Genomic DNA, 26,874 nt, shown 5'->3' on the forward strand with positions numbered 1-26,874 from the left:
GAATCCGTGGTGCGGTTGAATTTTTATTATGTCGTTTAGATTTTGTTTCACAATCGATTAAAAAGGACTATGGATTAAAGCATTTAATGTCAATTGCCATTCTAAGCTGAATGTGCCTGCTCTCGTCAGATCGCAGAAGTTACACAGCTTAAGGCCTCGCTAGTACCAGTGTGGGAGACTGTCTGGGAATTCGTGGTGCGGTTGACTTTTTATTATGTCGTTTAGATTTTGTTTCACAATCGATTAAAAAGGACTATGGATTAAAGCATTTAATGTCAATGGCCATTCTAAACTGAATGTGCCTGCTCTCGTTAGATCGCAGAAGTTACACACCTTAACGCCTCGCTAGTACCAGTGTGGGAGACTGTCTGGGAATCCGTGGTGCGGTTGACTTTTTATTATGTCGTTTAGATTTTGTTTCACAATCGATTAAAAAGGACTATGGATTAAAGCATTTAATGTCAATGGCCATTCTAAGCTGAATGTGCCTGCTCTCGTCAGATCGCAGAAGTTACACAGCTTAAGGCCTCGCTAGTACCAGTGTGGGAGACTGTCTGGGAATCCGTAGTGCTGTTGAAATTTTATTATGTCGTTTAGATTTTGTTTCACAATCGATTAAAAAGGACTATGGATTAAAGCATTTAATGTCAATGGCCATTCTAAGCTGAATGTCCCTGCTCTCGTCAGATCGCAGAAGTTACACAGCTTAAGGCCTTGCTAGTACCAGTGTGGGAGACTGTCTGGGAATCCGTGGTGTGGTTGACTTTTTATTATGTTGTTTAGATTTTGTTTCACAATAGATTAAATAGGACTATGGATTAAAGCTTTTAATGTCAATGGCCATTCTAAGCTGAATGTGCCTGCTCTCGTCAGATCGCAGAAGTTACACAGCTTAAGGCCTCGCTAGTACCAGTGTGGCAGACTGTCTGGGAATCCGTGGTGCGGTTGAAATTTTATTATGTCGTTTAGATTTTGTTTCACAATCGATTAAAAAGGACTATGGATTAAAGCATTTAATGTCAATGGCCATTCTAAGCTGAATGTCCCTGCTCTCGTCAGATCGCAGAAGTTACACAGCTTAAGGCCTCGCTAGTACCAGTGTGGGAGACTGTCTGGGAATCCGTGGTGCGGTTGACTTTTTATTATGTCGTTTAGATTTTGTTTCACAATCGATTAAAAAGGACTATGGATTAAAGCATTTATGGTCAATGGCCATTCTAAGCCGAATGTGCCTGCTCTCGTCAGATCGCAGAAGTTACACAGCTTAAGGCCTCGCTAGTACCAGTGTGGGAGAATGTCTGGGAATAAGTGGTGCGGTTGACTTTTTATTATGTCGTTTAGATTTTGTTTCACAATCGATTAAAGAGGACTATGGATTAAAGCATTTAATGTCAATGGCCATTCTAAGCTGAATGTGCCTGCTCTCGTCAGATCGCAGAAGTTACACAGCTTAAGGCCTCGCTAGTACCAGTGTGGGAGACTGTCTGGGAATCCGTGGTGCTGTTGAATTTTTATTATGTCGTTTAGATTTTGTTTCACAATCGATTAAAAAGGACTATGGATTAAAGCATTTAATGTCAATGGCCATTCTAAGCTGAATGTCCCTGCTCTCGTCAGATCGCAGAAGTTACACAGCTTAAGGCCTTGCTAGTACCAGTGTGGGAGACTGTCTGGGAATCCGTGGTGTGGTTGACTTTTTATTATGTTGTTTAGATTTTGTTTCACAATAGATTAAATAGGACTATGGATTAAGGCTTTTAATGTCAATGGCCATTCTAAGCTGAATGTGCCTGCTCTCGTCAGATCGCAGAAGTTACACAGCTTAAGGCCTCGCTAGTACCAGTGTGGCAGACTGTCTGGGAATCCGTGGTGCGGTTGAATTTTTATTATGTCGTTTAGATTTTGTTTCACAATCGATAAAAAAGGACTATGGATTAAAGCATTTAATGTCAATGGCCATTCTAAGCTGAATGTCCCTGCTCTCGTCAGATCGCAGAAGTTACACAGCTTAAGGCCTCGCTAGTACCAGTGTGGGAGACTGTCTGGGAATCCGTGGTGCTGTTGACTTTTTATTATGTCGTTTAGATTTTGTTTCACAATCGATTAAAAAGGACTATGGATTAAAGCATTTAATGTCAATGGCCATTCTAAGCTGAATGTCCCTGCTCTCGTCAGATCGCAGAAGTTACACAGCTTAAGTCCTTGCTAGTACCAGTCTGGGAATCCGTGGTGTGGTTGACTTTTTATTATGTTGTTTAGATTTTGTTTCACAATAGATTAAATAGGACTATGGATTAAGGCTTTTAATGTCAATGGCCATTCTAAGCTGAATGTGCCTGCTCTCGTCAGATCGCAGAAGTTACACAGCTTAAGGCCTCGCTAGTACCAGTGTGGGAGACTGTCTGGGAATCCGTGGTGCGGTTGACTTTTTATTATGTCGTTTAGATTTAGTTTCACAATCGATTAAAGAGGACTATGGATTAAAGCATTCAATGTCAATGGCCATTCTAAGCTGAATGTGCCTGCTCTCGTCAGATCGCAGAAGTTACACAGCTTAAGGCCTCGCTAGTACCAGTGTGGGAGACTGTCTGTGAATCCGTGGTGCGGTTGACTTTTTATTATGTCGTTTAGATTTTGTTTCACAATCGATTAAAAAGGACTATGGATTAAAGCATTTAATGTCAATGGCCATTCTAAGCTGAATGTGCCTGCTCTCGTCAGATCGCAGAAGTTACACAGCTTAAGGCCTCGCTAGTACCAGTGTGGGAGACTGTCTGGGAATCCGTGGTGCGGTTGACTTTTTATTATGTCGTTTAGATTTTGTTTCACAATCGTTTAAAAAGGACTATGGATTAAAGCATTTAATGTCAATGGCCATTCTAAGCTGAATGTGTCTGCTCTCGTCAGATCGCAGAAGTTACACAGCTTAAGGCCTCGCTAGTACCAGTGTGGGAGACTGTCTGGGAATCCGTGGTGCGGTTGACTTTTTATTATGTCGTTTAGATTTTGTTTCACAATAGATTAAATAGGACTATGGATTAAAGCATTTAATGTCAATGGCCATTCTAAGCTGAATGTCCCTTCTCTCGTCAGAACGCAGAAATTACACAGCTTAAGGCCTCGCTAGTACCAGTGTGGGAGACTGTCTGGGAATCCGAGGTGCGGTTGACTTTTTATTATGTCGTTTAGATTTTGTTTCACAATCAATTAAAAAGGACTATGGATTAAAGCATTTAATGTCGATGGCCATTCTAAGCTGAATGTGCCTGCTCTCGTCAGATCGCAGAAGTTACACAGCTTAAGGCCTTGCTAGTAACAGTGTGGGAGACTGTCTGGGAATCCGTGGTGCGGTTTACTTTTTATTATGTCGTTTAGATTTTGTTTCACAATAGATTAAATAGGACTATGGATTAAAGCATTTAACGTCAATGGCCATTCTAAGCTGAATGTGCCTGCTCTCGTCAGAACGCAGAAGTTACACAGCTTAAGGCCTCGCTAGTACCAGTGTTGGAGACTGTCTGGGAATCCGTGGTGCGGTAGAATTTTTGTTATGTCGTTTAGATTTTGTTTCACAATCGATTAAAAAGGACTATGGATTAAAGCATTTAATGTCAATGGCCATTCTAAGCTGAATGTGCCTGCTCTCGTTAGATCGCAGAAGTTACACAGCTTAACGCCTCGCTAGTACCAGTGTGGGAGACTGCCTGGGAATCCGTGGTGCGGTTGACTTTTTATTATGTCGTTTAGATTTTGTTTCACAATCGATTAAAAAGGACTATGGATTAAAGCATTTATTGTCAATGGCCATTCTAAGCCGAATGTGCCTGCTCTCGTCAGATCGCAGAAGTTACACAGCTTAAGGCCTCGCTAGTACCAGTGTGGGAGACTGTCTGGGAATCCGTGGTGCGGTTGACTTTTTATTATGTCGTTTAGATTTTGTTTCACAATCGATTAAAGAGGACTATGGATTAAAGGATTTAATGTCAATGGCCATTCTAAGCTGAATGTGCCTGCTCTCGTCAGATCGCAGAAGTTACACAGCCTAAGGCCTCGCTAGTACCAGCGTTGGAGACTGTCTGGGAATCCGTGGTGGGGTTGAATTTTTATTATGTCGTTTAGATTTTGTTTCACAATCGATTAAAAAGGACTATGGATTAAAGCATGTAATGCCAATGGCCATTCTAAGCTGAATGTCCCTGCTCTCGTCAGATCGCAGAAGTTACACAGCTTAAGGCCTCGCTAGTACCAGTGTGTGAGACTGTCTGGGAATCCGTGGTGCGGTTGACTTTTAATTATGTTGTTTAGATTTTGTTTCACAATAGATTAAATAGGACTATGGATTAAGGCTTTTAATGTCAATGGCCATTCTAAGCTGAATGTGCCTGCTCTCGTCCGATCGCAGAAGTTACACAGCTTAAGGCCTCGCTAGTACCAGTGTGGGAGACTGTCTGGGAATCCGTGGTGTGGTTGACTTTTTATTATGTTGTTTAGATTTTGTTTCACAATAGATTAAATAGGACTATGGATTAAAGCATTAAACGTCAATGGCCATTCTAAGCTGAATGTGCCTGCTCTCGTCAGAACGCAGAAGTTACACAACTTAAGGCCTCGCTAGTACCAGCGTTGGAGACTGTCTGGGAATCCGTGGTGCGGTTGAATTTTTATTATGTCGTTTAGATTTTGTTTCACAATCGATTAAAAAGGACTATGGATTAAAGCATTTAATGTCAATGGCCATTCTAAGCTGAATGTCCCTGCTCTCGTCAGATTGCAGAAGTTACACAGCTTAAGGCCTCGCTAGTACCAGTGTGGGAGACTGTCTGGGAATCCGTGGTGCGGTTGACTTTTTATTATGTTGTTTAGATTTTGTTTCACAATATATTAAATAGGACTATGGATTAAGGCTTTCAATGTCAATGGCCATTCTAAGCTGAATGTGCCTGCTCTCGTCAGATCGCAGAAGTTACACAGCTTAAGGCCTCGCTAGTACCAGTGTGGGAGACTGTCTGGGAATTCGTGGTGCGGTTGACTTTTTATTATGTCGTTTAGATTTTGTTTCACAATCGATTAAAAAGGACTATGGATTAAAGCATTTAATGTCAATGGCCATTCTAAACTGAATGTGCCTGCTCTCGTTAGATCGCAGAAGTTACACACCTTAACGCCTCGCTAGTACCAGTGTGGGAGACTGTCTGGGAATCCGTGGTGCGGTTGACTTTTTATTATGTCGTTTAGATTTTGTTTCACAATCGATTAAAAAGGACTATGGATTAAACCATTTAATGTCAATGGCCATTCTAAGCTGAATGTGTCTGCTCTCGTCAGATCGCAGAAGTTACACAGCTTAAGGCCTCGCTAGTACCAGTGTGGGAGACTGTCTGGGAATCCGTAGTGCTGTTGAAATTTTATTATGTCGTTTAGATTTTGTTTCACAATCGATTAAAAAGGACTATGGATTAAAGCATTTAATGTCAATGGCCATTCTAAGCTGAATGTCCCTGCTCTCGTCAGATCGCAGAAGTTACACAGCTTAAGGCCTTGCTAGTACCAGTGTGGGAGACTGTCTGGGAATCCGTGGTGTGGTTGACTTTTTATTATGTTGTTTAGATTTTGTTTCACAATAGATTAAATAGGACTATGGATTAAAGCTTTTAATGTCAATGGCCATTCTAAGCTGAATGTGCCTGCTCTCGTCAGATCGCAGAAGTTACACAGCTTAAGGCCTCGCTAGTACCAGTGTGGCAGACTGTCTGGGAATCCGTGGTGCGGTTGAAATTTTATTATGTCGTTTAGATTTTGTTTCACAATCGATTAAAAAGGACTATGGATTAAAGCATTTAATGTCAATGGCCATTCTAAGCTGAATGTCCCTGCTCTCGTCAGATCGCAGAAGTTACACAGCTTAAGGCCTCGCTAGTACCAGTGTGGGAGACTGTCTGGGAATCCGTGGTGCGGTTGACTTTTTATTATGTCGTTTAGATTTTGTTTCACAATCGATTAAAAAGGACTATGGATTAAAGCATTTATGGTCAATGGCCATTCTAAGCCGAATGTGCCTGCTCTCGTCAGATCGCAGAAGTTACACAGCTTAAGGCCTCGCTAGTACCAGTGTGGGAGAATGTCTGGGAATAAGTGGTGCGGTTGACTTTTTATTATGTCGTTTAGATTTTGTTTCACAATCGATTAAAGAGGACTATGGATTAAAGCATTTAATGTCAATGGCCATTCTAAGCTGAATGTGCCTGCTCTCGTCAGATCGCAGAAGTTACACAGCTTAAGGCCTCGCTAGTACCAGTGTGGGAGACTGTCTCGGAATCCGTGGTGCTGTTGAATTTTTATTATGTCGTTTAGATTTTGTTTCACAATCGATTAAAAAGGACTATGGATTAAAGCATTTAATGTCAATGGCCATTCTAAGCTGAATGTCCCTGCTCTCGTCAGATCGCAGAAGTTACACAGCTTAAGGCCTTGCTAGTACCAGTGTGGGAGACTGTCTGGGAATCCGTGGTGTGGTTGACTTTTTATTATGTTGTTTAGATTTTGTTTCACAATAGATTAAATAGGACTATGGATTAAGGCTTTTAATGTCAATGGCCATTCTAAGCTGAATGTGCCTGCTCTCGTCAGATCGCAGAAGTTACACAGCTTAAGGCCTCGCTAGTACCAGTGTGGCAGACTGTCTGGGAATCCGTGGTGCGGTTGAATTTTTATTATGTCGTTTAGATTTTGTTTCACAATCGATAAAAAAGGACTATGGATTAAAGCATTTAATGTCTATGGCCATTCTAAGCTGAATGTCCCTGCTCTCGTCAGATCGCAGAAGTTACACAGCTTAAGGCCTCGCTAGTACCAGTGTGGGAGACTGTCTGGGAATCCGTGGTGCTGTTGACTTTTTATTATGTCGTTTAGATTTTGTTTCACAATCGATTAAAAAGGACTATGGATTAAAGCATTTAATGTCAATGGCCATTCTAAGCTGAATGTCCCTGCTCTCGTCAGATCGCAGAAGTTACACAGCTTAAGTCCTTGCTAGTACCAGTCTGGGAATCCGTGGTGTGGTTGACTTTTTATTATGTTGTTTAGATTTTGTTTCACAATAGATTAAATAGGACTATGGATTAAGGCTTTTAATGTCAATGGCCATTCTAAGCTGAATGTGCCTGCTCTCGTCAGATCGCAGAAGTTACACAGCTTAAGGCCTCGCTAGTACCAGTGTGGGAGACTGTCTGGGAATCCGTGGTGCGGTTGACATTTTATTATGTCGTTTAGATTTTGTTTCACAATCGATTAAAAAGGACTATGGATTAAAGCATTTAATGTCAATGGCCATTCTAAGCTGAATGTGCCTGCTCTCGTCAGATCGCAGAAGTTACACAGCTTAAGGCCTCGCTAGTACCAGTGTGGGAGACTGTCTGGGAATCCGTGGTGCGGTTGCCTTTTTATTATGTCGTTTAGATTTTGTTTCACAATCGTTTAAAAAGGACTATGGATTAAAGCATTTAATGTCAATGGCCATTCTAAGCTGAATGTGTCTGCTCTCGTCAGATCGCAGAAGTTACACAGCTTAAGGCCTCGCTAGTACCAGTGTGGGAGACTGTCTGGGAATCCGTGGTGCGGTTGACTTTTTATTATGTCGTTTAGATTTTGTTTCACAATAGATTAAATAGGACTATGGATTAAAGCATTTAATGTCAATGGCCATTCTAAGCTGAATGTCCCTTCTCTCGTCAGAACGCAGAAATGACACAGCTTAAGGCCTCGCTAGTACCAGTGTGGGAGACTGTCTGGGAATCCGAGGTGCGGTTGACTTTTTATTATGTCGTTTAGATTTTGTTTCACAATCAATTAAAAAGGACTATGGATTAAAGCATTTAATGTCAATGGCCATTCTAAGCTGAATGTGCCTGCTCTCGTCAGATCGCAGAAGTTACACAGCTTAAGGCCTTGCTAGTAACAGTGTGGGAGACTGTCTGGGAATCCGTGGTGCGGTTTACTTTTTATTATGTCGTTTAGATTTTGTTTCACAATAGATTAAATAGGACTATGGATTAAAGCATCTAACGTCAATGGCCATTCTAAGCTGAATGTGCCTGCTCTCGTCAGAACGCAGAAGTTACACAGCTTAAGGCCTCGCTAGTACCAGTGTTGGAGACTGTCTGGGAATCCGTGGTGCGGTAGAATTTTTGTTATGTCGTTTAGATTTTGTTTCACAATCGATTAAAAAGGACTATGGATTAAAGCATTTAATGTCAATGGCCATTCTAAGCTGAATGTGCCTGCTCTCGTTAGATCGCAGAAGTTACACAGCTTAACGCCTCGCTAGTACCAGTGTGGGAGACTGCCTGGGAATCCGTGGTGCGGTTGACTTTTTATTATGTCGTTTAGATTTTGTTTCACAATCAATTAAAAAGGACTATGGATTAAAGCATTTAATGTCAATGGCCATTCTAAGCTGAATGTGCCTGCTCTCGTCAGATCGCAGAAGTTACACAGCTTAAGGCCTTGCTAGTAACAGTGTGGGAGACTGTCTGGGAATCCGTGGTGCGGTTTACTTTTTATTATGTCGTTTAGATTTTGTTTCACAATAGATTAAATAGGACTATGGATTAAAGCATTTATTGTCAATGGCCATGCTAAGCCGAATGTGCCTGCTCTCGTCAGCTCGCAGAAGTTACACAGCTTAAGGCCTCGCTAGTACCAGTGTGGGAGACTGTCTGGGAATCCGTGGTGCGGTTGACTTTTTATTATGTCGTTTAGATATTGTTTCACAATCGATTAAAGAGGACTATGGATTAAAGCATTTAATGTCAATGGCCATTCTAAGCTGAATGTGCCTGCTCTTGTCAGATCGCAGAAGTTACACAGCTTAAGGCCTTGCTAGTACCAGTGTGGGAGACTGTCTGGGAATCCGTGGTGTGGTTGAATTTTTATTATGTCGTTTAGATTTTGTTTCACAATCGATTAAAAAGGACTATGGATTATAGCATTTAATGTCAATGGCCATTCTAAGCTGAATGTCCCTGCTCTCGTCAGATCGCAGAAGTTACACAGCTTAAGGCCTCGCTAGTACCAGTGTGGGAGACTGTCTGGGAATCCGTGGTGCGGTTGACTTTTTATTATGTTGTTTAGATTTTGTTTCACAATAGATTAAATAGGACTATGGATTAAGGCTTTTAATGTCAATGGCCATTCTAAGCTGAATGTGCCTGCTATCGTCAGATCGCAGAAGTTACACAGCTTATGGCCTTGCTTGTACCAGTGTGGGAGACTGTCTGGGAATCCGTGGTGCGGTTGACTCTTTATTATGTCGTTTAGATTTTGTTTCACAATCGATTAAAAAGGACTATGGATTAAAGCATTTAATGTCAATGGCCTTTCTAAGCTGAATGTCCCTGCTCTCGTCAGATCGCAGAAGTTACACAGCTTAAGGCCTCGCTAGTACCAGTGTGGGAGACTGTCTGGGAATCCGTGGTGCGGTTGACTTTTTATTATGTTGTTTAGATTTTGTTTCACAATAGATTAAATAGGACTATGGATTAAGGCTTTTAATGTCAATGGCCATTCTAAGCTGAATGTGCCTGCTCTCGTCAGATCGCAGAAGTTACACAGCTTAAGGCCTCGCTAGTACCAGTGTGGGAGACTGTCTGGAAATCCGTGGTGCGGTTGACTCTTTATTATGTTGTTTAGATTTTGTTTCACAATAGATTAAATGGGACTATGGATTAAAGCTTTTAATGTCAATGGCCATTCTAAGCTGAATGTGCCTGCTTTCGTCAGATCGCAGAAGTTACACTGCTTAAGGCCTCGCTAGTACCAGTGTGGGAGACTGTCTGGGAATCCGTGGTGCGGTTGACTTTTTATTATGTCGTTTAGATTTTGTTTCACAATAGATTAAATAGGACTATGGATTAAAGCATTTAAAGTCAATGGCCATTCTAAGCTGAATGTGCCTGCTCTCGTCAGAACGCAGAAGTTACACAGCTTAAGGCCTCACTAGTACCATTGTGGGAGACTGTCTGGGAATCCGTGGTGTGGTAGAATTTTTATTATGTCGTTTAGATTTTGTTTCACAATCGATTAAAAAGGACTATGGATTAAAGCATTTAATGTCAATGCCCATTCTAAGCTGAATGTCCCTGCTCTCGTCAGATCGCAGAAGTTACACAGCTTAAGGCCTCGCTAGTACCAGTGTGGGAGACTGTCTGGGAATCCGTGGTGCGGTTGACTATTTATTATGTCGTTTAGATTTTGTTTCACAATCGATTAAAAAGGACTATGGATTAAAACATTTAATGTCAATGGCCATTCTAAGCTGAATGTGCTTGCTCTCGTCAGATCACAGAAGTTACACAGCTTAAGGCCTCGCTAGTACACGTGTGGGAGACTGTCTGGGAATCCGTGGTGCGGTTGACTTTTTATTATGTCGTTTAGATTTTGTTTCACAATCGATTAAAAAGGACTATGGATTAAAGCATTTAATGTCAATGGCAATTCTAAGCTGAATGTGCCTGCTCTCGTCAGATCGCAGAAGTTACACAGCTTAAGGCCTCGCTAGTACCAGTGTGGGAGACTGTCTGGGAATCCGTGGTGCGGTTGACTTTTTATTATGTCGTTTAGATTTTGTTTCACAATAGATTAAATAGGACTATAGATTAAAGCATTTAACGTCAATGGCCATTCTAAGCTGAATGTGCCTGCTCTCGTTAGAACGCAGAAGTTACACAGCTTAAGGCCTCGCTAGTACCAGTGTGGGAGACTGTCTGGGAATCCGTGGTGCGGTTGAATTTTTATTATGTCGTTTAGATTTTGTTTCACAATCGATTAAAAAGGACTATGGAATATAGCATTTAATGTCAATGGCCATTCTAAGCTGAATGTCCCTGCTCTCGTCAGATCGCAGAAGTTACACAGCTTAAGGCCTCGCTAGTACCAGTGTGGGAGACTGTCTGGGAATCCGTGGTGCGGTTGAATTTTTATTATGTCGTTTAGATTTTGTTTCACAATCGATTAAAAAGGACTATGGATTAAAGCATTTAATGTCAATGGCCATTCTAAGCAGAATGTGCCTGCTCTCGTCAGATCGCAGAAGTTACACAGCTTAAGGCCTCGGTAGTACTAGTGTGGGAGACTGTCTGGGAATCCGTGGTGCGGTTGACTTTTTATTATGTCGTTTAGATTTTGTTTCACAATCGATTAAAAAGGACTATTTATTAAAGCATTTAATGTCAATGGCCATTCTAAGCTGCATGTGCCTGCTCTCGTCAGATCGCAGAAGTTACACAGCTTAAGGCCTCGCTAGTACCAGTGTGGGAGACTGTCTGGGAATCCGTGGTGTGGTTGACTTTTTATTATGTCGTTTAGATTTTGTTTCACAATAGATTAAATAGGACTATAGATTAAAGCATTTAACGTCAATGGCCATTCTAAGCTGAATGTGCCTGCTCTCGTCAGAACGCAGAAGTTACACAGCTTAAGGCCTTGCTAGTACCAGTGTGGGTGACTGTCTGGGAATCCGTGGTGCGGTTGAATTTTTATTATGTCGTTTAGATTTTGTTTCACAATCGATTAAAAAGGACTATGGATTATAGCATTTAATGTCAATGGCCATTCTAAGCTGAATGTCCCTGCTCTCGTCAGATCGCAGAAGTTACACAGCTTAAGGCCTCGCTAGTACCAGTGTGGGAGACTGTCTGGGAATCCGTGGTGCGGTTGACTTTTTATTATGTTGTTTAGATTTTGTTTCACAATAGATTAAATAGGACTATGGATTAAGGCTTTTAATGTCAATGGCCATTCTAAGCTGAATGTGCCTGCTATCGTCAGATCGCAGAAGTTACACAGCTTATGGCCTTGCTTGTACCAGTGTGGGAGACTGTCTGGGAATCCGTGGTGCGGTTGACTTTTTATTATGTCGTTTAGATTTTGTTTCACAATCGATTAAAAAGGACTATGGATTAAAGCATTTAATGTCAATGGCCATTCTAAGCTGAATGTGCCTGCTCTCGTTAGATCGCTGAAGTTACACAGCTTAACGCCTCGCTAGTACCAGTGTGGGAGACTGTCTGGGAATCCGTGGTGCGGTTGAATTTTTATTATGTCGTTTAGATTTTGTTTCACAATCGATTAAAAAGGACTATGGATTAAATCATTTAATGTCAAAGGCCATTCTAAGCTGAATGTCCCTGCTCTCGTCAGATCGCAGAAGTTACACAGCTTAAGGCCTTGCTAGTACCAGTGTGGGAGACTGTCTGGGAATCCGTGGTGCGGTTGACTTTTTATTATGTTGTTTAGATTTTGTTTCACAATAGATTAAATAGGACTATGGATTAAGGCTTTTAATGTCAATGGCCATTCTAAGCTGAATGTGCCTGCTCTCGTCAGATCGCAGAAGTTACACAGCTTAAGGCCTCGCTAGTACCAGTGTGGGAGACTGTCTGGGAATCCGTGGTGCGGTTGACTTTTTATTATGTTGTTTAGATTTTGTTTCACAATAGATTAAATAGGACTATGGATTAAGGCTTTTAATGTCAATGGCCATTCTAAGGTGAATGTGCCTGCTATCGTCAGATCGCAGAAGTTACACAGCTTATGGCCTTGCTAGTACCAGTGTGGGAGACTGTCTGGGAATCCGTGGAGCGGTTGACTTTTTATTATGTCGTTTAGATTTTGTTTCACAATAGATTAAATAGGACTATGGATTAAAGCATTTGACGTCAATGGCAATTCTAAGCCGAATGTGCCTGCTCTCGTCAGAACGCAGAAGTTACACAGCTTAAGGCCTCGCTAGTACCAGTGTGGGAGACTGTCTGGGAATCCGTGGTGCGGTTGAATTTTTATTATGTCGTTTAGATTTTGTTTCACAATCGATTAAAAAGGACTATGGAATAAACCATTTAATGTCAATGGCCATTCCAAGCTGAGTGTCCCTGCTCTCGTCAGATCGCAGAAGTTACACAGCTTAAGGCCTCGCTAGTACCAGTGTGGGAAAAAGTGTCTGGGAATCCGTGGTGCGGTTGACTTTTTATTATGTTGTTTAGATTTTGTTTCACAATAGATTAAATAGGACTATGGATTAAGGCTTTTAATGTCAATGGCCATTCTAAGCTGAATGTGCCTGCTCTCGTCAGATCGCAGAAGTTGCACAGCTTAAGGCCTCGCTAGTACAAGTGTGGGAGGCTGTCTGGGAATCCGTGGTGCGGCTGACTTTTTATTATGTCGTTTAGATTTTGTTTCACAATAGATTAAATAGGACTATGGATTAAAACATTTAACGCCAATGGCCATTCTAAGCTGAATGTGCCTGCTCTCGTCAGAACGCAGAAGTTACACAGCTTAAGGCCTCGCTAGTACCAGTGTGGGAGACTGTCTGGGAATCCGTGGTGCGGTTGAATTTTTATTATGTCGTTTAGATTTTGTTTCACAATCGATTAAAAAGGACTATGGATTAAAGCATTTAATGTCAATGGCCATTCTAAGCTGAATGTCCCTGCTCTCGTCAGATCGCAGAAGTTACACAGCTTAAGTCCTCGCTAGTACCAGTGTGGGAGACTGTCTGGGAATCCGTGGTGCGGTTGCCTTTTTATTATGTCGTTTAGATTTTGTTTCACAATCGATTAAAAAGGACTATGGATTAAAGCATTTAGTGTCAATGGCCATTCTAAGCTGAATGTGCCTGCTCTCGTCAGATCGCAGAAGTTACACAGCTTAAGGCCTCGCTAGTACCAGTGTGGGAGACTGTCTGGGAATCCGTGGTGCTGTTGACTTTTTATTATGTCGTTTAGATTTTGTTTCACAATCGATTAAAAAGGACTATGGATTAAAGCATTTAATGTCAATGGCCATTCTAAGCTGAATGTGCCTGCTCTCGTCAGATCGCAGAAGTTACACAGCTTAAGGCCTCGCTAGTACCAGTGTGGGAGACTGTCTGGGAATCCGTGGTGCGGTTGACTTTTTATTATGTCGTTTAGATTTTGTTTCACAATAGATTAAATAGGACTATGGATTAAAGCATTTAACGTCAATGGCCATTCTAAGCTGAATGTGCCTGCTCTCGTCAGATCGCAGAAGTTACACAGCTTAAGGCCTCGCTAGTACCAGTGTGGGAGACTGTCTGGGAATCCGTGGTGCGGTTGACTTTTTATTATGTTGTTTAGATTTTATTTCACAATAGATTAAATAGGACTATGGATTAAGCCTTTTAATGTCAATGGCCATTCTAAGCTGAATGTGCCTGCTCTCGTCAGATCGCAGAAGTTACACAGCTTAAGGCCTCGCTAGTACCAGTGTGGGAGACTGTCTGGGAATCGGTGGTGCGGTTGACTTTTTATTATGTCGTTTAGATTTTGTTTCACAATCGATTAAAAAGGACTATGGATTAAAGCATTTAATGCCAAAGGCCATTCTAAGCTGAATGTGCCTGCTCTCGTTAGATCGCAGAAGTTACACATCTTAACGCCTCGCTAGTACTAGTGTGGGAGACTGTCTTGGAATCCGTGGTGCGTTTGACTTTTTATTATGTCGTTTAGATTTTGTTTCACAATAGATTAAATAGGACTATGGATTAAAGCATTTAACGTCAATGGCCATTCTAAGCTGAATGTTCCTGCTCTCGTCAGATCGCAGAAGTTACACAGCTTAAGGCCTCGCTAGTACCAGTGTGGGAGAATGTCTGGGAATCCGTGGTGCGGTTGCCTTTTTATTATGTCGTTTAGATTTTGTTTCACAATCGATTAAAAAGGACTATGGATTAAAGCATTTAATGTTAATGGCTATTCTAAGCTGAATGTGCCTGCTCTCGTTAGATCGCAGAAGTTAAACAGCTTAACGCCTCGCTAGTACCGGTGTGGGAGACTGGCTGGGAATCCGTGGTGTGGTTGACTTTTTATTATGTCGTTTAGATTATGTTTCACAATAGATTAAAAAGGACTATGGATTAAAGCATTTGATGTCAATGGCTATTCTAAGCTGAATGTGCATGCTCTCGTCGTATCGCAGAAGTTACTCAGCTTAAGGCATCGCTAGTACCAGCGTGGGAGACTCTTTATTATGTCGGTTAGATTTTGTTTCACAATCGATTAAAAAGGACTATGGATTAAAGCATTTATTGTCAATAGCCATTCTAAGCTGAATGTGCCATTTCTCGTCAGATCGCAGAAGTGACACAGCTTAAGGCCTCGGTAGTACCAGCGTGGGAGACTGTCTGAGAATCCGTGGTGTGGTTGACTTTTTATTATGTCGTTTAGATTATGTTTCACAATAGATTAAAATGGACTATGGATTAAAGCATTTATCGTCAATGGCCATTCTAAGCTGAATGTGCCTGCTCTAGTCAGATCGCAGAAGTTACACAGCTTAAGGCCTCGCTAGTACTAGTGTGGGAGACTGTCTGGGAATCCGTGGTGCGGTTGACTTTTATTATGTCGTTTAGATTTTGTTTCACAATCGATTAAAAAGGACTATGGATTAAAGCATTTATTGGCATTGGCAATGGCCATTCTAAGCTGGATGTGCCTGCTCTCGTCAGATCGCAGAAGTTACACAGCTTAAGGCCTCGCTAGTACCAGTGTGGAAGACTGTCTGGGAATCCGTGGTGTGGTTGACTTTTTATTATGTCGTTTAGATTATATTTCACAATAGATTAAAAAGGACTATGGATTAAAGCATTTAATGTCAATGGCCATTCTAAGCTGAATGTGCCTGCTATCGTCAGAACGCAGAACTTACACAGCTTAAGGCCTCGCTAGCACCAGTGTGGTAGACTGTCTGGGAATTCTTGGTGCGGTTGCCTTTTTATTATGTCGTTTGGATTTTGTTTCACAATCAATTAAAAAGGACTATGGATTAAAGCATTTAATGTCAATGGCCATTCTAAGCTGAATGTGCCTGCTCTCGTCAAGTTGCACAGTTTAAGGCCTCGCTAGTACCAGTGTGGGAGACTGTCTGGGAATCGGTGGTGCGGTTGCATTTCTATTATGTCGTTTAGATTTTGTTTCACAATCGATTAAAAAGGACTATGGATTAAAGCATTCAATGGCAATGGCCATTCTAAGCTGAATGTGCCTGCTCTCGTCAGATCGCAGAAGTTACACAGCTTAAGACCTCGCTAGTACCAGTGTGGGAGACTGTCTGGGAATCCTTGGTGCAGTTAACTTTTTATTAGGTCGTTTAGATTTTGTTTCACATTCGATTAAAAAGGACTATGGATTAAAGCATTTGTCGTCAATGGAGATTCTAAGCTGTATGTGCCTACTCTCGTCGTATCGCAGAAGTTACTCAGGTTAAGGGCTCGCTAGTACCAGTGTGGGAGACTGTCTGGGAATCAGTGGTATGGTTAACTTTTTATTATGTCGTTTCGATTTTGTTTCACAATCGATTAAAAAGGACTATGGATTAAAGCGTTTCTTGTCAATGGCCATTCTAAGCTGAATGTGCCTGCTCTCGTTAGATCGCAGAAGTTACACAGCTTAAGGCCTCGCTAGTACCAGTGTGGAAGACTGTCTGGGAATCCGTGGTGTGGTTGACTTTTTATTATGTTGTTTAGATTATATTTCACAATAGATTAAAAAGGACTATGGATTAAAGCATTTAATGTCAATGGCCATTCTAAGCTGAATGTCCCTGCTATCGTCAGAACGCAGAACTTACACAGCTTAAGGCCTCGCTAGCACGAGTGTGGGAGACTGTCTGGGAATCTGTGGTGTGGTTGACTTTTTAATATGTCGTTTGGATTTTGTTTCACAATCGATTAAAAAGTTCTATGGATTAAAGCATTTAATGTCAATGGCCATTCTAAGCTGAATGTGCCTGCTCTCGTCAAGTTGCACAGTTTAAGGCCTCGCTAGTACCAGTGTGGGAGACTGTCTGGGAATCGGTGGTGCGGTTGTGTTTCTATTATGTCGTTTAGATTTTGTTTCACAATCGATTAAAAAGGACTATGGATTAAAGCATTGAATGGCAATGGCTATTCTAAGCTGAATGTGCCTGCTCTTGTCAGATCGCAGAAGTTACACAGCTTAAGGCCTCGCTAGTACCAGTGTGGTAGACTGTCTGGGAATCCTTGGTGCGGTTGCATTTCTATTATGTCGTTTAGATTTTGTTTCACAATCGATTAAAAACGACTATGGATTAAAGCTTTTAATGTCAATGGCCATTCTAAACTGAATGTGCCTTCTCTCGTCAGATTGCAGAAATTACACAGCTTAAGGCCTCGCTAGTACCAGTGTGGGAGACTGTCTGGGTATTTGTGGTGTGGTTGACTTTTTATTATGTCGTTTCGATTTTGTTTCACAATCGATTAAAAAGGAATATGGATTAAAGCATTTAAAGTCAATGGCCATTCTAAACTGAATGTACCTGCTCTCGTCAGATCGCAGAAGTAACGCAGCTTAAGGCCTCGCTAGTACCAGTGTGGGAGACTGTCTGGGAATCCGTGGTGGGGTTGACTTTTTATTATGTCGTTTAGATTATGTTTCACAATAGATTAAAAAGGACTATGGATTAAAGCATTTAATGTCAATGGCTATTCTAAGCTGAATGTGCATGCTCTCGTCGTATCGCAGAAGTTACTCAGCTTAAGGCCTCGCTAGTACCAGCGTGGGAGACTTCTTATTATGTCGGTTAGATTTTGTTTCACAATCGATTAAAAAGGACTATGGATTAAAGCATTTATTGGCAATGGCCATTCTAACCTGAATGTGCCTGCTCTCGTCAGATCGCAGAAGTGACACAGCTTAAGGCCTCGATAGTACCAGTGTGGGAGACTGTCTGGGAATCCGTGGTGTGGTTGACTTTTTATTATGTCGTTTAGATTATGTTTCACAATAGATTAAAATGGACTATGGATTAAAACATTTATCGTCAATGGCCATTCTAAGCTGAATGTGCCTGCTCTAGTCAGATCGCAGAAATTACACAGCTTAAGGCCTCGCTAGTACTAGTGTGGGAGACTGTCTGGGAATCCGTGGTGCGGTTGACTTTTATTATGTCGTTTAGATTTTGTTTCACAATCGATTAAAAAGGACTATGGATTAAAGCATTTAAAGTCAATGGCCTTTCTAAACTGAATGTTCCTGCTCTCGTCAGATCGCAGAAGTAACGCAGCTTAAGGCCTCGCTAGTACCAGTGTGGGAGACTGTCTGGGAATACGTGGTGCGGTTGCCTTTTTATTATGTCGTTTCGATTTTGTTTCACAATCGATTAAAAAGGACTATGGATTAAAGCATTTATTGGCAATGGCCATTCTAAGCTGAATGTGCCTGCTCTCGTCAGATCGCAGAAGTTACACAGCTTAAGGCCTCGCTAGTACCAGTGTGGGAGACTGTCTGGGAATCAGTGGTGCAGTTGACTTTTTATTATGTCGTTTAGATTTTGTTTCACAATCGATTAAAAAGGACTATGGATTAAAGCATTGAATGTCAATTGCCATTCTAAGCTGAATGTCCCTGCTCTCGGCAGATCGCAGAAGTTACACAGTTTAAGGCCTCGCTAGTACCAGTGTGGTAGACTGTCTGGGAATCCTTGGTGCGGTTGCCTTTTTATTATGTCGTTTACATTATGTTTCACATTCGATTAAAAAGGAATGTGGATTAAAGCATTTATTGTCAATGGAGATTCTAAGCTGAATGTGCCTGCTCTCGTCGTATCGCAGAAGTTACTCAGGTTAAGGGCTCGCTAGTACCAGTGTGGGAGACTGTCTGGGAATCAGTGGTATGGTTGACTTTTTATTATGTCGTTTCGATTTTGTTTCACAATCGATTAAAAAGGACTATGGATTAAAGCATTGAACGGCAATGGCCATTCTAAGCTGAATGTGCTTGCTCTCGTCAGATCGCAGAAGTTACACAGCTTAAGGCCTCGCTAGTACCAGTGTGGGAGACTGTCTGGGAATCCTTGGTGCAGTTTGACTTTTTATTATGTCGTTTAGATTTTGTTTCACAATAGATTAAATAGGACTATGGCTTAAAGCATTTAACGTCAATGGCCATTCTAAGCTGAATGTTCCTGCTCTCGTCAGATCGCAGAAGTTACACAGCTTAAGGCCTCGCTAGTACCAGTGTGGGAGAATGTCTGGGAATCCGTGGTGCGGTTGCCTTTTTATTATGTCGTTTAGATTTTGTTTCACAATCGATTAAAAAGGACTATGGATTAAAGCATTTAATGTTAATGGCTATTCTAAGCTGAATGTGCCTGCTCTCGTTAGATCGCAGAAGTTAAACAGCTTAACGCCTCGCTAGTACCGGTGTGGGAGACTGGCTGGGAATCCGTGGTGTGGTTGACTTTTTATTATGTCGTTTAGATTATGTTTCACAATAGATTAAAAAGGACTATGGATTAAAGCATTTGATGTCAATGGCTATTCTAAGCTGAATGCGCATGCTCTCGTCGTATCGCAGAAGTTACTCAGCTTAAGGCATCGCTAGTACCAGCGTGGGAGACTCTTTATTATGTCGGTTAGATTTTGTTTCACAATCGATTAAAAAGGACTATGGATTAAAGCATTTATTGTCAATAGCCATTCTAAGCTGAATGTGCCATTTCTCGTCAGATCGCAGAAGTGACACAGCTTAAGGCCTCGGTAGTACCAGCGTGGGAGACTGTCTGAGAATCCGTGGTGTGGTTGACTTTTTATTATGTCGTTTAGATTATGTTTCACAATAGATTAAAATGGACTATGGATTAAAGCATTTATCGTCAATGGCCATTCTAAGCTGAATGTGCCTGCTCTAGTCAGATCGCAGAAGTTACACAGCTTAAGGCCTCGCTAGTACTAGTGTGGGAGACTGTCTGGGAATCCGTGGTGCGGTTGACTTTTATTATGTCGTTTAGATTTTGTTTCACAATCGATTAAAAAGGACTATGGATTAAAGCATTTATTGGCATTGGCAATGGCCATTCTAAGCTGGATGTGCCTGCTCTCGTCAGATCGCAGAAGTTACACAGCTTAAGGCCTCGCTAGTACCAGTGTGGAAGACTGTCTGGGAATCCGTGGTGTGGTTGACTTTTTATTATGTCGTTTAGATTATATTTCACAATAGATTAAAAAGGACTATGGATTAAAGCATTTAATGTCAATGGCCATTCTAAGCTGAATGTGCCTGCTATCGTCAGAACGCAGAACTTACACAGCTTAAGGCCTCGCTAGCACCAGTGTGGTAGACTGTCTGGGAATTCTTGGTGCGGTTGCCTTTTTATTATGTCGTTTGGATTTTGTTTCACAATCAATTAAAAAGGACTATGGATTAAAGCATTTAATGTCAATGGCCATTCTAAGCTGAATGTGCCTGCTCTCGTCAAGTTGCACAGTTTAAGGCCTCGCTAGTACCAGTGTGGGAGACTGTCTGGGAATCGGTGGTGCGGTTGCATTTCTATTATGTCGTTTAGATTTTGTTTCACAATCGATTAAAAAGGACTATGGATTAAAGCATTCAATGGCAATGGCCATTCTAAGCTGAATGTGCCTGCTCTCGTCAGATCGCAGAAGTTACACAGCTTAAGACCTCGCTAGTACCAGTGTGGGAGACTGTCTGGGAATCCTTGGTGCAGTTAACTTTTTATTAGGTCGTTTAGATTTTGTTTCACATTCGATTAAAAAGGACTATGGATTAAAGCATTTGTCGTCAATGGAGATTCTAAGCTGTATGTGCCTACTCTCGTCGTATCGCAGAAGTTACTCAGGTTAAGGGCTCGCTAGTACCAGTGTGGGAGACTGTCTGGGAATCAGTGGTATGGTTAACTTTTTATTATGTCGTTTCGATTTTGTTTCACAATCGATTAAAAAGGACTATGGATTAAAGCGTTTCTTGTCAATGGCCATTCTAAGCTGAATGTGCCTGCTCTCGTTAGATCGCAGAAGTTACACAGCTTAAGGCCTCGCTAGTACCAGTGTGGAAGACTGTCTGGGAATCCGTGGTGTGGTTGACTTTTTATTATGTTGTTTAGATTATATTTCACAATAGATTAAAAAGGACTATGGATTAAAGCATTTAATGTCAATGGCCATTCTAAGCTGAATGTCCCTGCTATCGTCAGAACGCAGAACTTACACAGCTTAAGGCCTCGCTAGCACGAGTGTGGGAGACTGTCTGGGAATCTGTGGTGTGGTTGACTTTTTAATATGTCGTTTGGATTTTGTTTCACAATCGATTAAAAAGTTCTATGGATTAAAGCATTTAATGTCAATGGCCATTCTAAGCTGAATGTGCCTGCTCTCGTCAAGTTGCACAGTTTAAGGCCTCGCTAGTACCAGTGTGGGAGACTGTCTGGGAATCGGTGGTGCGGTTGTGTTTCTATTATGTCGTTTAGATTTTGTTTCACAATCGATTAAAAAGGACTATGGATTAAAGCATTGAATGGCAATGGCTATTCTAAGCTGAATGTGCCTGCTCTTGTCAGATCGCAGAAGTTACACAGCTTAAGGCCTCGCTAGTACCAGTGTGGTAGACTGTCTGGGAATCCTTGGTGCGGTTGCATTTCTATTATGTCGTTTAGATTTTGTTTCACAATCGATTAAAAACGACTATGGATTAAAGCTTTTAATGTCAATGGCCATTCTAAACTGAATGTGCCTTCTCTCGTCAGATTGCAGAAATTACACAGCTTAAGGCCTCGCTAGTACCAGTGTGGGAGACTGTCTGGGTATTTGTGGTGTGGTTGACTTTTTATTATGTCGTTTCGATTTTGTTTCACAATCGATTAAAAAGGAATATGGATTAAAGCATTTAAAGTCAATGGCCATTCTAAACTGAATGTACCTGCTCTCGTCAGATCGCAGAAGTAACGCAGCTTAAGGCCTCGCTAGTACCAGTGTGGGAGACTGTCTGGGAATCCGTGGTGGGGTTGACTTTTTATTATGTCGTTTAGATTATGTTTCACAATAGATTAAAAAGGACTATGGATTAAAGCATTTAATGTCAATGGCTATTCTAAGCTGAATGTGCATGCTCTCGTCGTATCGCAGAAGTTACTCAGCTTAAGGCCTCGCTAGTACCAGCGTGGGAGACTTCTTATTATGTCGGTTAGATTTTGTTTCACAATCGATTAAAAAGGACTATGGATTAAAGCATTTATTGGCAATGGCCATTCTAACCTGAATGTGCCTGCTCTCGTCAGATCGCAGAAGTGACACAGCTTAAGGCCTCGATAGTACCAGTGTGGGAGACTGTCTGGGAATCCGTGGTGTGGTTGACTTTTTATTATGTCGTTTAGATTATGTTTCACAATAGATTAAAATGGACTATGGATTAAAACATTTATCGTCAATGGCCATTCTAAGCTGAATGTGCCTGCTCTAGTCAGATCGCAGAAATTACACAGCTTAAGGCCTCGCTAGTACTAGTGTGGGAGACTGTCTGGGAATCCGTGGTGCGGTTGACTTTTATTATGTCGTTTAGATTTTGTTTCACAATCGATTAAAAAGGACTATGGATTAAAGCATTTAAAGTCAATGGCCTTTCTAAACTGAATGTTCCTGCTCTCGTCAGATCGCAGAAGTAACGCAGCTTAAGGCCTCGCTAGTACCAGTGTGGGAGACTGTCTGGGAATACGTGGTGCGGTTGCCTTTTTATTATGTCGTTTCGATTTTGTTTCACAATCGATTAAAAAGGACTATGGATTAAAGCATTTATTGGCAATGGCCATTCTAAGCTGAATGTGCCTGCTCTCGTCAGATCGCAGAAGTTACACAGCTTAAGGCCTCGCTAGTACCAGTGTGGGAGACTGTCTGGGAATCAGTGGTGCAGTTGACTTTTTATTATGTCGTTTAGATTTTGTTTCACAATCGATTAAAAAGGACTATGGATTAAAGCATTGAATGTCAATTGCCATTCTAAGCTGAATGTCCCTGCTCTCGGCAGATCGCAGAAGTTACACAGTTTAAGGCCTCGCTAGTACCAGTGTGGTAGACTGTCTGGGAATCCTTGGTGCGGTTGCCTTTTTATTATGTCGTTTACATTATGTTTCACATTCGATTAAAAAGGAATGTGGATTAAAGCATTTATTGTCAATGGAGATTCTAAGCTGAATGTGCCTGCTCTCGTCGTATCGCAGAAGTTACTCAGGTTAAGGGCTCGCTAGTACCAGTGTGGGAGACTGTCTGGGAATCAGTGGTATGGTTGACTTTTTATTATGTCGTTTCGATTTTGTTTCACAATCGATTAAAAAGGACTATGGATTAAAGCATTGAATGGCAATGGCCATTCTAAGCTGAATGTGCTTGCTCTCGTCAGATCGCAGAAGTTACACAGCTTAAGGCCTCGCTAGTACCAGTGTGGGAGACTGTCTGGGAATCCTTGGTGCAGTTTTACTTTTTATTATGTCGTTTAGATTTTGTTTCACATTCGATTTAAAAGGACTATGGATTAAAGCATTTAATGTCAATGGCCATTCTAAGCTGAATGTGCCTGCACTAGTCAGATCGCAGAAATTACACAGCTTAAGGCCTCGCTAGTACTAGTGTGCGAGACTGTCTGGGAATCCGTGGTGCGGTTGACTTTTATTATGTCGTTTAGATTTTGTTTCACAATCGATTAAAAAGGACTATGGATTAAAGCATTTAATGTCAATGGCCTTTCTAAATTGAATGTTCCTGCTTTCGTCAGATCGCAGAAGTAACGCAGCTTAATGCCTCTCTAGACAAGTGTGGGAGACTGTCTGGGAATCCGTGGTGTGGTTGACTTTTTATTATGTCGTTTAGATTATATTTCACAATAGATTAAAAAGGACTATGGATTAAAGCATTTAATGTCAATGGCCATTCTAAGCTGAATGTGCCTGCTCTCGTCAAGTTACACAGCTTAAGGCATCGCTAGTACCAGTGTGGAAGACTGTCTGGGAATCCTTGGTGCGGTTGCCTTTTTATTATGTCGTTTAGATTTTGTTTCACAATCGATTAAAAAGGACTATGGATTAAAGCATTGAATGTCAATTGCCATTCTAAGCTGAATGTCCCTGCTCTCGGCAGATCGCAGAAGTTACACAGTTTAAGGCCTCGCTAGTACCAGTGTGGTAGACTGTCTGGGAATCCTTGGTGCGGTTGCCTTTTTATTATGTCGTTTACATTTTGTTTCACATTCGATTAAAAAGGACTGTGGATTAAAGCATTTATTGTCAATGGAGATTCTAAGCTGAATGTGCCTGCTCTCGTCGTATCGCAGAAGTTACTCAGGTTAAGGGCTCGCTAGTACCAGTGTGGGAGAATGTCTGGGAATCAGTGGTATGGTTGACTTTTTATTATGTCGTTTCGATTTTGTTTCACAATCGATTAAAAAGGACTATGGATTAAAGCATTTAATGGCAATGGCCATTCTAAGCTGAATGTGCCTGCTCTCGTCAAGTTGCACAGTTTAAGGCCTCGCTAGTACCGGTGTGGGAGACTGTCTGGGAATCGGTGGTGCGGTTGCATTTCTATTATGTCGTTTAGATTTTGTTTCACAATCGATTAAAAAGGACTATGGATTAAAGCATTGAATGGCAATGGCCATTCTAAGCTGAATGTGCCTGCCCTCGTGAGATCGCAGAAGTTACAAAGCTTAAGGCCTCGCTAGTACCAGTGTGGGAGACTGTCTGGGAATCCTTGGTGCGGTTAACTTTTTATTATGTCGTTTAGATTTTGTTTCACATTCGATTAAAAAGGACTATGGATTAAAGCATTTATTGTCAATGGAGATTCTAAGCTGAATGTGCCTGCTCTCGTCGTATCGCAGAAGTTACTCAGGTTAAGGGCTCGCTAGTACCAGTGTGGGAGACTGTCTGGGAATCAGTGGTATGTTGACTTTTTATTATGTCGTTTCGATTTTGTTTCACAATCGATTAAAAAGGACTATGGATTAAAGCATTTAATGTCAATGGCCATTCTAAGCTGAATGTGCCTGCTCTCGTCAGATCGCAGAAGTTACACAGCTTAAGGCCTCGCTAGTACCAGTGTGGAAGACTGTCTGGGAATCCGTGGTGTGGTTGACTTTTTATTATGTTGTTTAGATTATATTTCACAATAGATTAAAAAGGACTATGGATTAAAGCATTTAATGTCAATGGCCATTCTAAGCTGAATGTCCCTGCTATCGTCAGAACGCAGAACTTACGCAGCTTAAGGCCTCGCTAGCACCAGTGTGGGAGACTGTCTGGGAATCCGTGGTGTGGTTGACTTTTTAATATGTCGTTTTTGATTTTGTTTCACAATCAATTAAAAAGGACTATGGATTAAAGCATTTAATGTCAATGGCCATTCTAAGCTGAATGTGCCTGCTCTCGTCAAGTTGCACAGTTTAAGGCCTCGCTAGTACCAGTGTGGGAGACTGTCTGGGAATCGGTGGTGCGGTTGCGTTTCTATTATGTCGTTTAGATTTTGTTTCACAATCGATTAAAAAGGACTATGGATTAAAGCATTGAATGGCAATGGCCATTCTAAGCTGAATGTGCCTGCTCTCGTCACATCGCAGAAGTTACACAGCTTAAGGCCTCGCTAGTACCAGTGTGGGAGACTGTCTGGGAATCCGTGGTGCGGCTGCCTTTTTATTATGTCGTTTAGATTTTGTTTCACATTCGATTAAAAAGGACTATGGATTAAAGCATTTATTGTCAATGGCCATTCTAAGGTGAATGTGCCTGCTCTCGTCAGATAACAGAAGTTACACAGCTTAAGGCCTCGATAGTACCAGTGTGGGAGACTGTCTGGGAATCCGTGGTGCGGCTGACTTTTTATTATGTCGTTTAGATTTTGTTTCACATTCGATTAAAAAGGACTATGGATTAAAGCATTTATTGTCAATGGCCATTCTAAGGTGAATGTGCCTGCTCTCGTCAGATAACAGAAGTTACACAGCTTAAGGCCTCGATAGTACCAGTGTGGGAGACTGTCTGGGAATCTGTGGTGTGGTTGACTTTTTATTATGTCGTTTAGATTATGTTTCACAATAGATTAAAACGGACTATGGATTAAAGCATTTAATGTCAATGGCCATTAAAAGGTGAATGTGCCTGCTCTCGTCAGATCGCAGAGGTTACACAGCCTAAGGCCTCTCTAGTACTGGTGTGGGAGACTGTCTGGGAATACGTGGTGCGGTTGTCTTTTGTTATTATGTCGTTTAGATTTTGTTTCACAATCGATTAAAAAGGACTATGGATTAAAGCTTTTAATGTCAATGGCCATTCTAAACTGAATGTGCCTGCTCTCGTCAGATTGCAGAAGTTACACAGCTTAAGGCCTCGCTAGTACCAGTGTGGGAGACTGTCTGGGTATTTGTGCTGTGGTTGACTTTTTATTATGTCGTTTCGATTTTGTTTCACAATCGATTAAAAAGGACTATGGATTAAAGCTTTTAATGTCAGTGGCCATTCTAAACTGAATGTGCCTGCTCTCGTCTGATCGCAGAAGTTACACAGCTTAAGGCCTCACTAGTACCAGTGTGGGAGACTGTCTGGGAATCGGTGGTGCAGTTGACTTTTATTATGTCGTTTAGGTTTTGTTTCACAATCGATTAAAAAGGACTATGGATTATAGCATTTAAAGTCAATGGCCATTCTAAACTGAATGTGCCTGCTCTCGTCAGATCGCAGAAGTAATGCAGCTTAAGGCCTCGCTAGTACCAGTGTGGGAGACTGTCTGGGAATCCGTGGTGCGGTTGACTTTTTATTATGTCGTTTAGCTTATGTTTCACAATCGATTAAAAAGGACTATGGATTAAAGCATTTGATGTCAACGGCCATTCTAAGCTGAAAGTGCCTGCTATCGTCAGATCGCAGTAGTTACACAGCTTAAGGCCTCACTAGTACCAGTGTGGGAGACTGTCTGGGAATCCGAAGTGCGGTTGACTTTTTATTATGTCGTTTGGATTTTGTTTCACAATCAATTAAAAAGGACTATCGATTAAAACTTTTAAT

At 41.5% G+C, this 26,874-nt stretch overlaps 29 pseudogenes; all 29 read left to right on the top strand.

Annotated features, from left to right (window-relative positions):
• The first annotated feature begins 1,391 nt into the window (after positions 1-1,391).
• LOC142673810 (5S ribosomal RNA) lies at positions 1,392-1,507 on the top strand (annotated as a pseudogene).
• Positions 1,508-1,948: 441 nt separating this feature from the next.
• LOC142673692 (5S ribosomal RNA) lies at positions 1,949-2,066 on the top strand (annotated as a pseudogene).
• Positions 2,067-4,355: 2,289 nt separating this feature from the next.
• On the top strand, positions 4,356-4,472 carry LOC142674204 (5S ribosomal RNA; annotated as a pseudogene).
• Positions 4,473-4,913: 441 nt separating this feature from the next.
• Positions 4,914-5,030, top strand: LOC142673978 (5S ribosomal RNA; annotated as a pseudogene).
• An 813-nt stretch (positions 5,031-5,843) lies between these two features.
• LOC142674186 (5S ribosomal RNA) lies at positions 5,844-5,960 on the top strand (annotated as a pseudogene).
• Positions 5,961-6,214: 254 nt separating this feature from the next.
• Positions 6,215-6,332, top strand: LOC142674119 (5S ribosomal RNA; annotated as a pseudogene).
• Positions 6,333-6,772: 440 nt separating this feature from the next.
• On the top strand, positions 6,773-6,890 carry LOC142673976 (5S ribosomal RNA; annotated as a pseudogene).
• A 428-nt stretch (positions 6,891-7,318) lies between these two features.
• On the top strand, positions 7,319-7,436 carry LOC142673922 (5S ribosomal RNA; annotated as a pseudogene).
• Positions 7,437-8,993: 1,557 nt separating this feature from the next.
• Positions 8,994-9,110, top strand: LOC142674188 (5S ribosomal RNA; annotated as a pseudogene).
• A 1,929-nt stretch (positions 9,111-11,039) lies between these two features.
• Positions 11,040-11,156, top strand: LOC142674205 (5S ribosomal RNA; annotated as a pseudogene).
• Positions 11,157-11,597: 441 nt separating this feature from the next.
• Positions 11,598-11,714, top strand: LOC142674190 (5S ribosomal RNA; annotated as a pseudogene).
• Positions 11,715-12,341: 627 nt separating this feature from the next.
• LOC142674050 (5S ribosomal RNA) lies at positions 12,342-12,458 on the top strand (annotated as a pseudogene).
• A 1,186-nt stretch (positions 12,459-13,644) lies between these two features.
• Positions 13,645-13,763, top strand: LOC142674495 (5S ribosomal RNA; annotated as a pseudogene).
• Positions 13,764-13,831: 68 nt separating this feature from the next.
• On the top strand, positions 13,832-13,948 carry LOC142674051 (5S ribosomal RNA; annotated as a pseudogene).
• A 69-nt stretch (positions 13,949-14,017) lies between these two features.
• LOC142674053 (5S ribosomal RNA) lies at positions 14,018-14,134 on the top strand (annotated as a pseudogene).
• A 3,190-nt stretch (positions 14,135-17,324) lies between these two features.
• Positions 17,325-17,443, top strand: LOC142673749 (5S ribosomal RNA; annotated as a pseudogene).
• A 1,714-nt stretch (positions 17,444-19,157) lies between these two features.
• LOC142674025 (5S ribosomal RNA) lies at positions 19,158-19,276 on the top strand (annotated as a pseudogene).
• Positions 19,277-19,688: 412 nt separating this feature from the next.
• LOC142673321 (5S ribosomal RNA) lies at positions 19,689-19,807 on the top strand (annotated as a pseudogene).
• A 72-nt stretch (positions 19,808-19,879) lies between these two features.
• LOC142673868 (5S ribosomal RNA) lies at positions 19,880-19,998 on the top strand (annotated as a pseudogene).
• An 802-nt stretch (positions 19,999-20,800) lies between these two features.
• LOC142673564 (5S ribosomal RNA) lies at positions 20,801-20,919 on the top strand (annotated as a pseudogene).
• Positions 20,920-21,721: 802 nt separating this feature from the next.
• Positions 21,722-21,840, top strand: LOC142673750 (5S ribosomal RNA; annotated as a pseudogene).
• A 226-nt stretch (positions 21,841-22,066) lies between these two features.
• On the top strand, positions 22,067-22,185 carry LOC142674203 (5S ribosomal RNA; annotated as a pseudogene).
• Positions 22,186-22,252: 67 nt separating this feature from the next.
• On the top strand, positions 22,253-22,371 carry LOC142673271 (5S ribosomal RNA; annotated as a pseudogene).
• A 66-nt stretch (positions 22,372-22,437) lies between these two features.
• LOC142673932 (5S ribosomal RNA) lies at positions 22,438-22,556 on the top strand (annotated as a pseudogene).
• Positions 22,557-22,623: 67 nt separating this feature from the next.
• Positions 22,624-22,742, top strand: LOC142673552 (5S ribosomal RNA; annotated as a pseudogene).
• A 2,093-nt stretch (positions 22,743-24,835) lies between these two features.
• Positions 24,836-24,954, top strand: LOC142673436 (5S ribosomal RNA; annotated as a pseudogene).
• A 1,363-nt stretch (positions 24,955-26,317) lies between these two features.
• LOC142673873 (5S ribosomal RNA) lies at positions 26,318-26,436 on the top strand (annotated as a pseudogene).
• Positions 26,437-26,502: 66 nt separating this feature from the next.
• LOC142673323 (5S ribosomal RNA) lies at positions 26,503-26,621 on the top strand (annotated as a pseudogene).
• A 67-nt stretch (positions 26,622-26,688) lies between these two features.
• On the top strand, positions 26,689-26,807 carry LOC142674191 (5S ribosomal RNA; annotated as a pseudogene).
• Positions 26,808-26,874: the final 67 nt, after the last annotated feature.

The sequence above is a fragment of the Rhinoderma darwinii genome, assembly GCF_050947455.1.
Source record: "Rhinoderma darwinii isolate aRhiDar2 chromosome 1 unlocalized genomic scaffold, aRhiDar2.hap1 SUPER_1_unloc_5, whole genome shotgun sequence".
NCBI classification, from domain to species: Eukaryota; Metazoa; Chordata; class Amphibia; order Anura; family Rhinodermatidae; genus Rhinoderma; species Rhinoderma darwinii.